We start from the raw sequence: 11,824 nt of genomic DNA, 5'->3' as shown, positions 1-11,824 counted from the left end.
TTTTTTTTCCACTGGCTAGGCCACCATCAGTGGGCGCTCAATAAATGTCTGTCGGATTGACTCAAATGGGGTCCTTCAGTCCAAGCTAGAGGTTAGACATGCTGTTTTAGTGCCATCACATTGTTTCTTTAGAAGTAGCCCCTGAAGGCTAGGGTGATGGCTCACCCAATACAATGCTGTCCTTACATGTATGAAGATCTGAGTCCAGTTCCAAGAACCTATTAAAATAAAAATCTGGACATGGCGCTATACCCTCGTTACTCCAGCACAGCAGAAGCAGAGACAGGCAGATTCTTAGGGCTGACTGGCTAGCCACCTTAGCCTATTTGGTGAGCTCTAAGTCAGTGAAAGACCCTGTATGAAAAAAAAAAAAAAAAACAAAGTAGATAGTACCTGAACAACGACAGCAAAGGTTGACCTCTGGCCTGCATACACACGTGTATACGCACACACATACATGTATGTATACACACACACTCGAAGAAATGCCCTGGTACCCCTAGAGGGGTTGTAGGTGTGGCTGCTGTGTCATGTGTGAGTCAGCAGGTGGCAGGGAGGCTCTGTCTATGCTCACTGTTCTGACCTACAAAAATCTGAGGGATGACTAGCCTCACATTTCTTGAAAAACGCGAGCCTGAGACATCCACCAGTTTGGTATTAGGGGCCCCAGACTGGCAGTGAGCCTGAAGTGACAGCAAGTTCGGTCCCCCCTAACATCTCTCTTATCACTACACTTCTGGAGTACATGAAGGGGTGCATCCTATAGATTCAAAACTACAGCAGCTCCACCATACAGGGTAACAACAGACTATCTGAGAGGAGTCTCAGTGAGTTCCAGTGCTGATAGAGCAGAAGCCAGAGGACTTGTACCAGACCAAGGGGTCACTGCAATGACCGTTTGTAAGCAAAGAAATGTGGACAACAGGGTATCCTGTGGGACACACTACAGCTTCCACAACGAGATTTTTTTTTCTCTGTTGGTGGGGGAGGTTGCAAGGGTGGAGGGTGTCTTTGAGGAGAGAGGGAGGAGTGGGATTGGGGTGCATGATGTGACATTCACAAGGAACCAATAAAAAGTTAAAAAAAAAAAAAAAAGAAGAAGAAGGAAAGAAGAAAAAAGAAACTCGGTGGTCCTAAAGTTCAATCAAGATGGCTATGTTAACTGTTCTCAAAGAGTGTGAAACACAGCAGGTTCCAAGTAAGTGGTGGTGACCATTTTCCTCTGGGCTTATCTAGGTGGAATTCTGCTTTGTAACCTCTTTGTTCTGAATCCAATTCAAAACTGCATGTAGTTCGTCTCCTAAGCTAACACTGTTTCGGTGCTCTGAAGAGTGTTGCAATTCTGAGATGCTCCCTCTGGGGGAAACTATGCCTCAGTAGCTCCCTGGTAGCATGAAAATGCATCACAGCTCAGTGGACAGACCCCGATCCATCGATTGAATTTCGGAGTGGCCGCTGACAGCAAGCTGCTATCAGCAAGTAAATTTAAGCCTCTATGAAACCTAATCTTATTTTTTTGTATATACCAAGGAAAAAAAAAACTTCCGGTATTCATCTTCACGTTTCAGTCAACACCTATTGAGTCATTCGAAGGCAGGCATTTGAAGCTCTGCTCATCAGCCAGGAAGGTGCTAATGACCAAATCTGTACTGGTTTAACTAACAGCGCCCCCTATATGCTGGGATGTTCTAATTCTTTGTCTTCAGTTGGCGGCGCTGTTTGGTAGGTTTAGGAGGCACGGCCTTGCTAGAAGTAGTTGTGTCACTCGGGGCCGGCTTTGAAGCTACAGCCAACCTGATTTCCAGTTTGTTCTCTTTACCCTGTGGTGGCTGTTCAAGATGTGAGCCCTCAGCTTCTGCTCCAGCAACCTTGCCTGTTGCCCAGTGCCTCCGCTCTGCCATCACGGATGGTAAACCCCTGCAACCGTGAGCCCAAGCCAATTCTTCCTTTGATAAGTTGCCTGTATCATGCGGTTTTATCACAACAATAGAAAAGTAACTAATACAAAATCGAAGGAGACACGGCATCGAAGGAGACACGGCATGGAGACACCTAATATGTGTTCTGTGTCAGAGAAATACCTTTTGAGTGCCAGTTACTAAGTAGAGGACCTCTTTGGGTAAATCCAGCCCCAGCCCCGCTCCATTGATTCTAAAACCTGGACCATAATGTCAACAAAGATCACAGAGCAAGGGCTCCGTAGCTTTCTGCCTATTCAGTCCATACCCACCATATCATAACCAACACAGTCAGAACACGGATCTTCCACATGACCTAGCTATACCACTCCTGGGTGTGTACCCAAAGGACATCACTTCAATCCATCACAGAGACACCCTCACACCAGTGTTCCACTATTTGCAGTGGCTAAATGCAGCGAACCTAAGTGTTTGTTAACAAATGAGTACATGTACATAATGGAATGTTTTAGCCACACACACACACACACACACAAGAGTGAAGATAGGTTCCTTGCAGAAGAGATATAACTGGAGATTATCATATTAAGCAAATCAAGGCCTCCTCAAAAGGACAAATATCTTTTCCTTCATCTATCATGCCTATATTTTGCATACATACATAAAATTATATATGTATATATGACATGAAAGCAAAAGTTAAACTGTCTAAGGAAACACAGAGAGCTAACATGGGGGATGAGGGAAAAGAAAGGGGATTATCAAATATAGGGTATTTGCTCAACATGTAAGACATATTTGCATGAAGACTTAAAAGTTAAATCCTTTTTTAAACAGCAAAAAAACTGTGGTTAAAAAAAAGAGATGTCACAAGACACACGCTAGGGACACCCTTCCGGAAAGCCAGGACACTGCAACAGCTCGGTTCTGTCAGACTCAGCTCTGGCTATGGGAAAACAGAATCTAGGCAGTTGGGCTTCTGAACCTTTCTCTCCAGGATAGACCTGGAGAGGCACTGGTCAGGCAGAGAGGAGCCCATGAGATGAGTCCCAAGATGGCTGAACAACTGACCTTTTTGGTAAGTGGCAGAAAGCAGGGTAACCAGGTTCATCGACCTTTGCAAGGAGAATGATTACGTTACGTGGGAATTGTGGGCACATCGTGGGTAACCTCCAACTTTCTTCATGATAATTAAATCCTGACCTTTCAAGATTTTAAGAGCTCTGTGCAGAGTGGATAGAGCTGTAGCCAAGATGTTCAAGCTCCCCTGTCACCTGAGACTTAATGTTCTTATCACCAATTAATTACCAGTCTTGGAAGACTGAGTCAAGTGATATGCATTTTACCTAAATGCAACATACTTATGAAGACTCAGTTGCATGCTTGTCAAGGGTACCTAAAAAGATAGCTCAGTCAATAAGGCACTGGCTATACAAGCATAGAGACCTGAATTCGATCCCTAGAACTCACATTTTCAAAGCGAGGGACATGGTGGTACTTGTTTGTAATCCCACTACTGGGGAGGCAGAGACAGAGAGTCTCCGAGCTTTACTGGCCAACCTGTTTAGACTAATTGGTAAGCTCCAGTTTTGGTTCATTTAAGGGCTTGCTATAAATTAGCCCTTCAGCTTTCAGATTCCAGTAAGCACATTCGTCATTCGCCTTTGACACAAAACCCAATACTCCAAAGAGACGAGGCAACGTTCCAACTCCTCTGCCAGCACCCATCTTTCAGTGTTGAGTGTTCTAAGCCTAAAATAAAAAATGTATTTAAATTCCAAAAAATTTATGTCTTGACATGTTTAAATTCTGAAGAAACAGGAGCTGAGGTTACACGTATTTTATGACATGGAGTAAGAACTTCAAAGTGTGTTATAGGTCCACAAGTGGAGGTTTTTAAATGGTAAATAAGTATTTATTCTTTAATAGGTGATGTTAGAAAGCATGTTGTTAGGCTGTGGTACTTTCCTGGAGTTTGGTCCTGCTTTTTACTTCCCGTATCACATCCTACAACACATCTCTCGGCCTTTGGAGGAATCTTCATGTTAGAAACATTCTCTATGATGGCACCTCAGAGCCTTTTGAATTTCCCTTAAACATCTGAATTTCCATTCTTATGCTATTGTGATTCAAATATAACTTAGATTCATTCCTTATCTCCCTTCCACACACTCTTTAAAACGCAGAGTTCTGATGGGTTATGCCAACGGTTTCTAATTCTTTCTCAATTATTTATCTTCAGATCATTTTCTCATGGATGCTCCAGAGCAAAATATCTTTTGGTATGCATATTCATTTTTTTCCAGTACTGGGGGTTGTGTATACTAGACAAATGTTCTACCAATGAGCAATGTCCCCACACAGCTAAATTTCTATTTTTCCATCCACCCTCCCAAGTCGCTTGTGTTTGATTGAATCTGCTTTCTTTGTGTCAACAGTGAAAATGTTTGCCTCTTCCAGCTCAGTCTGAATGCCTGAGTTCCTGTCTCCCAGTCCTCAGAATGACGATGTACTTGTTTTAGATGAAGGCAGCACACACACACAAACAGACAGACACTTACACACAGACACACACTTAGACATGCGCACGTACACACATATGTACATACACATACATGCACATACAAACATACACTCAAACACGCACACACACACACACACACACACGCACACACCCTGCAGCAGCATAGTCCACTAAGAAAGACAACTATTATGTAATACAGAAAGCTCTGGGCCAGAAACTAACTGATCCAACACCCAGAATCTCAGTTATAGGAACTAACCCAAATTATATAACCTCTCTAAGCTTGATTGACTGATTGATTAAGCTGATTGACTGATAGATGGAAGGATGGATGGTCAGATTGATTGGCCCTGGGGATCCAATGCAGGGCCTCATGTATGCTGTAGAAGTGTCCAACACTGAGCAGCACACTCAGCCTTGATTTTTTTTTTTCATTTACAGAAGGATAATATTTCTTCCTTGCAAGGGCTGTCACTTACAAAGATGGCCAGGGAAAGCCTGAGAGGTGGATCTAACAGTATAATGGGTGGCCGGAAAGGGGGCCGTTGCTGAGCATAAGCACATTTGTATTTTAGGACTCACGCATCTCCTGTCTAGACTACTGCAGTAATTTCCCAACCGAGGTCTCTCTTCCTCCTTAATCGATGCTGTGCTGCAGTGCCAGATTAATCAACTTAAAAGCATCATTTTTATCGTGTTCTCTTCTTGGCTTAAGGACGCACATAAGAAAACATGCACCTTTTCATCCACAACTCAGGGTCAACTTGGACCTTCCCAGCACCAAATCCTCCCTCTGACCTGGCAGTCTTTTCCCTACCCTTTCTCAACCTGCCCATTCCCACAGCCTAGTCCTACATAGTTAGTTCAGGTAATGCTTCCCAAGCCTTCCTCTTCTCCCACCTTGGAGGGCTCATGATCTCTCTTTTCAATCTTTCCTTGAGCTGGTGTCCTAGCCAGATATGTTGGCACATTTGTTTCACACATCTGATAGTGTACTTCTCGGAATTTACACATGTATTGGATTTAACTTTAAAGGATACTGTGAGGTGGAGAGCTCTTTATTTAGCTCTTTATCTCCTACATAGACACTGCACCAAAGTTGTGAGCTCTCTGAAGGCAAGAGCTGTGCTGTTTTCAGCATAGACAAGATAGGAAGTGGGCTCTATATCAAAACGTATTTCCCTTATTATTAATTACGCTTTTTTTCAAGGTCAGGGTGGAGGCCTATTCATGCTCATCGAGTAAAGAGAGGAGACTGAAGAACTTATTTACAGAGGAAAACCAAGGTGCTGTTAAGAGCTCTGCTTGAGGTGAGGCCAGCCTGGTCTGCAAAGCGAGTCCAGGACAGCCGGGGCTACACAGAAAAAGCCTGTCTCAAAAAAGCAAACAAAGAAACAAGCAAACGAAAAGAAAGAAAAGGAAAGAAAAAAGAAAGGGGAGGTAAATACAAGAAAAAAGAGAAGGCAAAAAGGATAGGCCCTAGAACTTACATAAATAACTAAGAAAATCTGTCATAAAACGATGTGCTAGAGAGATGGCTCAGAGGGTAAGAGCTCTGGCTGTTCTTCCAAAGGTCCTGAGTTCAATTCCCAGCAATCACATGGTGGCTCACAACCATTATCCTCTATAATGAGGTCTGGTGCCTTCTTCTGGCATGCAGGCAGGATATTGTATAAATGATAAATAAATATATACTCATGCTACCATGTAATCTAGCTCCCTACTAAGGAAGAAAAAAGAAAAGTGGTTTCTGGACCTCTGCCTCTTTTACAAGAGAACTACCGCTGGGAGGAAAACAGTCCTGCTGGTCCCTGTTTCCTCTCTGTGACCGGGTCTGTCCAGCGTTGTAGCTTAGGTACGTGTGAAGCGAATGTGCCCGGAGCTGGTTGGGAAGAGTCCTGAGTGGAGGGAACGTCCTACCAGGCAATTTGGCAGTGGTTGGTGAGATCTTGTTCCCTTGCTACAGACAACTTTTCTGGGTCCTGTGGTCCAACTGATGCAGGAAGTACAGCTCTTTCTGGGGGTTTGACTACTGAACATCCGGGAAGAATTTTACCCTTGAAACAAGGCAGAGTGTTCAGCAGCCGGGTCAGTATGATAAAGCTGATTTTAAAAATGTAATCTGAAAATCTCCCCTTCCTCCTTTCTCAGACTACAGCCCCGGGGCGTGGGCTGACAACACAGAACCCCGGAAGACCCTTCAGCCATTAGAGTCCTCCCGGGCGGGGCCAGCGAGGGAGCCAGTTCAGTGCTGTGACTTTAACAGGGATAAACTGGCTTGCCTACGGCAGTCCTTACTGCAGCAAAGCTCTGCAGTGCGGAGCTCTGGAGCTCTGGCTGAGCCAAGGCTGTCCCGGCAACCTCCCCTGAACCCAGTGCTCCAAAGCACCTCCCAGCCCGCAACAAGCTTCGAGAGCCCCGCTCAGCTTTGATTATGCCAAGAGCTCCTGGTGGCCACAGATTAATCCACAGGGGGAGAAAAGACACAAATTCTGCTTTCCTTAACCAAGCTTCTGTTTCAATAATTCATCAGAGGCAAGGGGTTTAATGGGGAGCAGGCAATCCTTAAAGCTTGGGGTCAAAGAGCTCTCAGACTGACACAGCATTGCAGATCTGCAGAATATTCAAAAAGCCCTCGAGGCTGAGGGGATGTCTCTGTTGGTGGTGTGCTTGTCACAGGTTCTTAAGGACTGGAATTTGGATGCCTAGAATCCAAATAAAAATGATAAGAATGGTGACACACACCTGTGTTCCCAGCACTAGAGGCACACAGAGAGGAGGATCCTCCGGCATGCTGGCCAGGCCATCTAACTCAATCTGGTAGCTTCAGGCTCTGTGAGAAACCCTATCTTAAAAAAAAGAAAAAAAAAGTGGGAGAGGACAAAGGAAGACACCCAATATTGACCTCTGGCACACACACACACACACACACACGTCCTGGATACCTATGACTTTGCTGTTTATTTTCACACACTGGGACTATTTTCTGCCCTGCCTGTGATGTTTTGCCAAGATTTGCTTAGCTTTGTGTGACAAAAATCTTTTCAAGTAGAAGCAACATTACTCGCCTCAGATCAGAAGGCATGCATCTTCTGAGGCAGGGTTTTCTGCCCGGCTACTGCTGGCTGCCATCTCCATACAAGCTGAGTGGCCAGAGAGGATCTACCCATCAACCGCATGCTCACTTCCTTCCTTCCTCCTCCTCCTCCTCCTCCTCCTCCTCCTCCTCCTCCTCCTCCTCCTCCTCCTCCTCCTCCTCCTCCTCCTTGTGTTCTTTATGTAAGACCTCCTCACGGTTACATAAAGGCATATGAAACACGGAGCCAATTGTCTTTCCACGCCTCTTTCATCTTCCCACACCTTCCAGTTCTCCTAACAGAGATGAGAAACCCAATGAGGCCGTTTAAAATAGCAGGGCTCTGTGATAGCCCTGTGTGGGCTGCTACAGATTACTGTATCTTACAACCTGCAAGAAAAGGCCCAAAATGGAAACAAAGATATTAATATGCCCCCATTCCTGTCGGATCATCATTTAGCTTGTCAAGCCAAGTCGTCACAGCAGAGCTAAATGTTCCATCCCCTTGTGGGATGCTCCGGCTTGCGTCTCCCTCCCGCTAACACTGTTAAGAGGAACAGGAAGCATCAGGCAGACGAGGAAGGGGTGAGAATCTCACAGTTTGACTTTATTTGAGCATTCGAAGATGGAAGGTTAATTCTTGCTATTGCCAACGACAGTGCCCACAGAACTGAGAGCCAAAACAATGAGGCAGCTTGACAGAGCTGCATGGGATTAGGGCGAGTGTCCTGAATGTCTTCAACTTACTGTTTGGGGGACTCTGCCACCTTGTGGTCAAATGGCACCACTGCAGGGTGCGGAAGCCTCCCCATGTCTGCATATTCGGGTAGAAAAATCATCCTGTTTTCAAGATGTACTTGGTCTCCTGCTCGGGTGGGATAAGGTACGTTTAGGGTGCTTTTCCAAGTTTGTGAGCCACCATGTGATAACTGGGAATTGAACTCAGCACCTTTGGAAGAACAGCCGGTGCCCCTAACCTCTGAGCCATCTCTCCAGCCCCTGGGCTTTTGTTGAGAAATCTAAGCCTTACAGGTTTGTGCACATAATATAGAGACAGAGGTGACTCCCATAGGGAGTGGCACTATTGGGAGGGATGGTCTTGATGGAGTAGATGTGGCCTTGCTGAGGGAAGAGGGTCACTCTGCGGACGGGCTTGGAGGTCTCCTATGCTCAAGCTACGCCCAGGGTAGCAGTCTCCTTCTGCTGCCTGCAGATCAAGATGTGGAACTCTCGGCTCCTTCCCCAGCACCCTGTCTGCTGCATGCTGTCAGGCTTCCCGCACAAGGCATGCAACTGGTGAGCAGACACACACGCAAGCAAAGCACCCTGACACATAAAATAAGCATGAAAACTAAAATTCACCAAAAGCACACAGTTCGTCTCCCCCAGGTGCCTATAACAACAATTCCTCGTGACAATTGTCAGCCAGGGCCACTCCATTTAGTAAAGCTTCTCCATCAACTTGTCTCTCTAGATTTTTTTTAAGATTTATTTATTATGTATACAATGCCCCATCTGCATGTACACCTGCTCGCCAGAAGAGGGCAGTAGATCTCATGGTAGATGGTTGTGAGCCACCATGTGGTTGCCGGGAATTGAACTCAGGACCTCCGGAAGAGCAGTCAAGGCTCTTAACCTCTGAGCCATCTCCCCAGCCCTCTTTCTAGATTCTTGATCTCCTCATTCCTCATAGCTGATTTTGCATACTGGCACCTGACTAACAGATTCCCTCTCTTTCCCCTGGCCATCCAGGAATCAAAGAAAACAGGACTGCAAGCACATACTACAGTCTACCTGTCAATTGCCCAGGGCTTGGAACCTCCCCCACTTCCTCTGAAACCTGGAAGGAGGAACTCGCCTTCTCTCTCAGGGAACTCAATATCCTCGGAGGCTGAGGTGCTGCTCCCTGTTCATCTTTGGTGTTGATAACTCTTTTAATAAATCTCTCACCTAAAAAAGACAATCAGCTCAGTGTCCCCTTGACCCCCATACCTGAGACCCTTCACCGAACACTTGTGCTTGGCTCCACAGGGAGAGGGTGACAATTCCCACGTGTTGGTTGACGGCTTGCTCAGCCCCTGGTTAGGGGTGGCTCTACAGCTTATTTGGGGTTGATGAACCCATTAAATGTGAGTTAGGAGGGGGCCTCTGACTTCACCAGACCTTTGAGGCACTCTGACACCCAGAATGGTCCCAGCCAGTCCCAGCACCATGTCTTGAATATGCTCAGACCTGACAAGAGGTGAGCGTGACCCGTGGGCGGCCTGAGGCACCCAGCTTCCCCCACTCTTGGAGAGCGTGTTCACAGATAGCGTACTCTACCCTGGAAAAAGTGGAGCCCCAGCCGGGGAGCAGGACAGGAAAGCTGAGCTAGAGAAGGTTAAACTTGGAGCATGCTCCCCTGTAAGTGCCCTGCCCTCCTGGTGGCTGTCTCTGGTCAGGTGGGAAGGGAGATCAGTTTCCACCGCCTCTTGAATGTCATTTCAAAACGCAGCTCAAACCAATTTGCCCCAGGACAGGATGTCAAGATATAGGGCATGAGTCAGGTTGTCTGAAGGTTGCTACGGATAAGGACAGGCACTCCTCTGCTGATGAGAGAGAGCGAGAGAGCGAGAGCTTGCCAATTCTGCAGTGGAAAACGCAGCAGCGCGTTTCCCCACCCCCAGGCTGGAAGGAAGGAAAGAGGCAGAGGCTTGAGACCAACCTTCTAATTCAGGTCACTCATGGCCCCACTTCTTCCTGCCTCCATGGGTTTTCCAGCCCTTCAGAGAATGCGGCGTGACAGCCTGGGTCCCTAGCAGCTCCACTGATTGAGAAGGGAAGCTCCTCTCATCTCCTCTGCCTGGAGACTACTTCTTGGAGCAGACTCTACCAGGGGGACCTTCCACTGAAGCTTTGTGGTTAGTGTGGAAGTGGGCTGAGACTGACTCGTTCCCACATTCTACATGGAGTAAGCAGGGTACATCATTCTCCACTCCACGATACCGCTGGGAGAGGCTTTCACCAACTGGTGTGTGAAAATGAGATTCCACCCCCTCCTGAATCCACCAATGTGAGCATTCAACATTCCTCACACCAGTTGCCCTGGTTCCATGGTGCCATTTTTCACCAGGGCTTTCTGAGATCGTGGGCTTCAGCCTGAGCCTACCTGTAAGGTGACCTGAGTTTCTGCTGTGCTCAGTGCTGGGAAAGGTCAGATACCACAACTACAACTGAGGGTAGCTCACTTAGATGGAGATTCTCTGCCCCTGTCTCACTCTGACGGACGGTGTAGTATAAGCACACAAATCTAGCTGATGCTTTTGAAGGCATCCAGCCATTCAGTGGTTAGAGCGGGCTGATTGTGGGGGCAATGCTTTCTACGAGAAGGTTCAACCACAAGAAAATTTCAGTGATCATTTATTAAAGCAGAGGACATTTAAACTGTATACCGAGCTTTAAAAAAATATATATGTAGGATGGGTCCTAGGTCCTCCAGGCACTTTGTGCTGTCAGGTTCTGATCCCCATCGTCATCCTGTGAACTAGATGCTGTGTTCCTAGTTTCTAGGAGAAGTGAGGCTCAGACGTCAGATGACTGGTATAGGCAGGAGAGCCACACTCTAGTTCACCTATCTCCAAAGTTCACACACAGTCCTCACAGGGTCAGAGAGACAAGGACAGGAACTTGAGCAAAACAAGGGGGTTACAGGAATGCCCGGGTGTCTTTGAGAGTGATGGAGTTTCTTGGGGAACTATAGTCCTGAAAACTGATGGTCATCAAAGCCAGTGGGTTTTTTTTTTTTTTTTTGGACTCCTGTGTTGCAAATTTAAAGAAGTAAGTTTACAGACAACAAGGGGTGGGTTTTAGAGAGACACTTACTACAGATTCATAGATAGGAGTTTAGGAGAAAGAGAGAGAGCCATGACATTTGTGTAAGCCATGGAGATCCACCACGTCTGACAAGCAGTTGCATGGTAAGAAGGAGGGAAGGGGAAGGCTTTGGAGATTTTTAAAAGATAGACGTAAGAGCCTGGCCAGTATCTGAAAGAAAGAGACAAAGAAGAATAAGGAAAAGCAGAGAAAAAGGAAAGGCATGTTGACACGACAGAACTGCAAGGCAGCTCAGAGACTGCATTGAAGGCAGAGAGAAAGGTACACCATCTCATTTAAAAATAAGTGTTCCTCTTATCTCCTTAGCATGGTTTAATGTGAACCCACCTTCCCCGGTAGTGATCCCTGGCAAAGCGATTGACTGGCCCAACTGCATTCACTATTCAGGGAGGAGACAGTTGTAAGTCAGTATGACAGGTCAAGGAATGGGGA

General features: G+C 46.4%; 1 pseudogene; it reads left to right on the top strand.

Moving 5' to 3' along the window:
• The first annotated feature begins 492 nt into the window (after window positions 1-492).
• On the top strand, window positions 493-617 carry LOC132656716 (small nucleolar RNA SNORA17; annotated as a pseudogene).
• The last annotated feature ends 11,207 nt before the right edge of the window (window positions 618-11,824 follow it).

Source organism: Meriones unguiculatus, chromosome 9 (genome assembly GCF_030254825.1).
Source record: "Meriones unguiculatus strain TT.TT164.6M chromosome 9, Bangor_MerUng_6.1, whole genome shotgun sequence".
In the NCBI taxonomy this organism is placed as follows: Eukaryota; Metazoa; Chordata; class Mammalia; order Rodentia; family Muridae; genus Meriones; species Meriones unguiculatus.
This window is presented reverse-complemented; position numbering and strand designations above follow the sequence as displayed.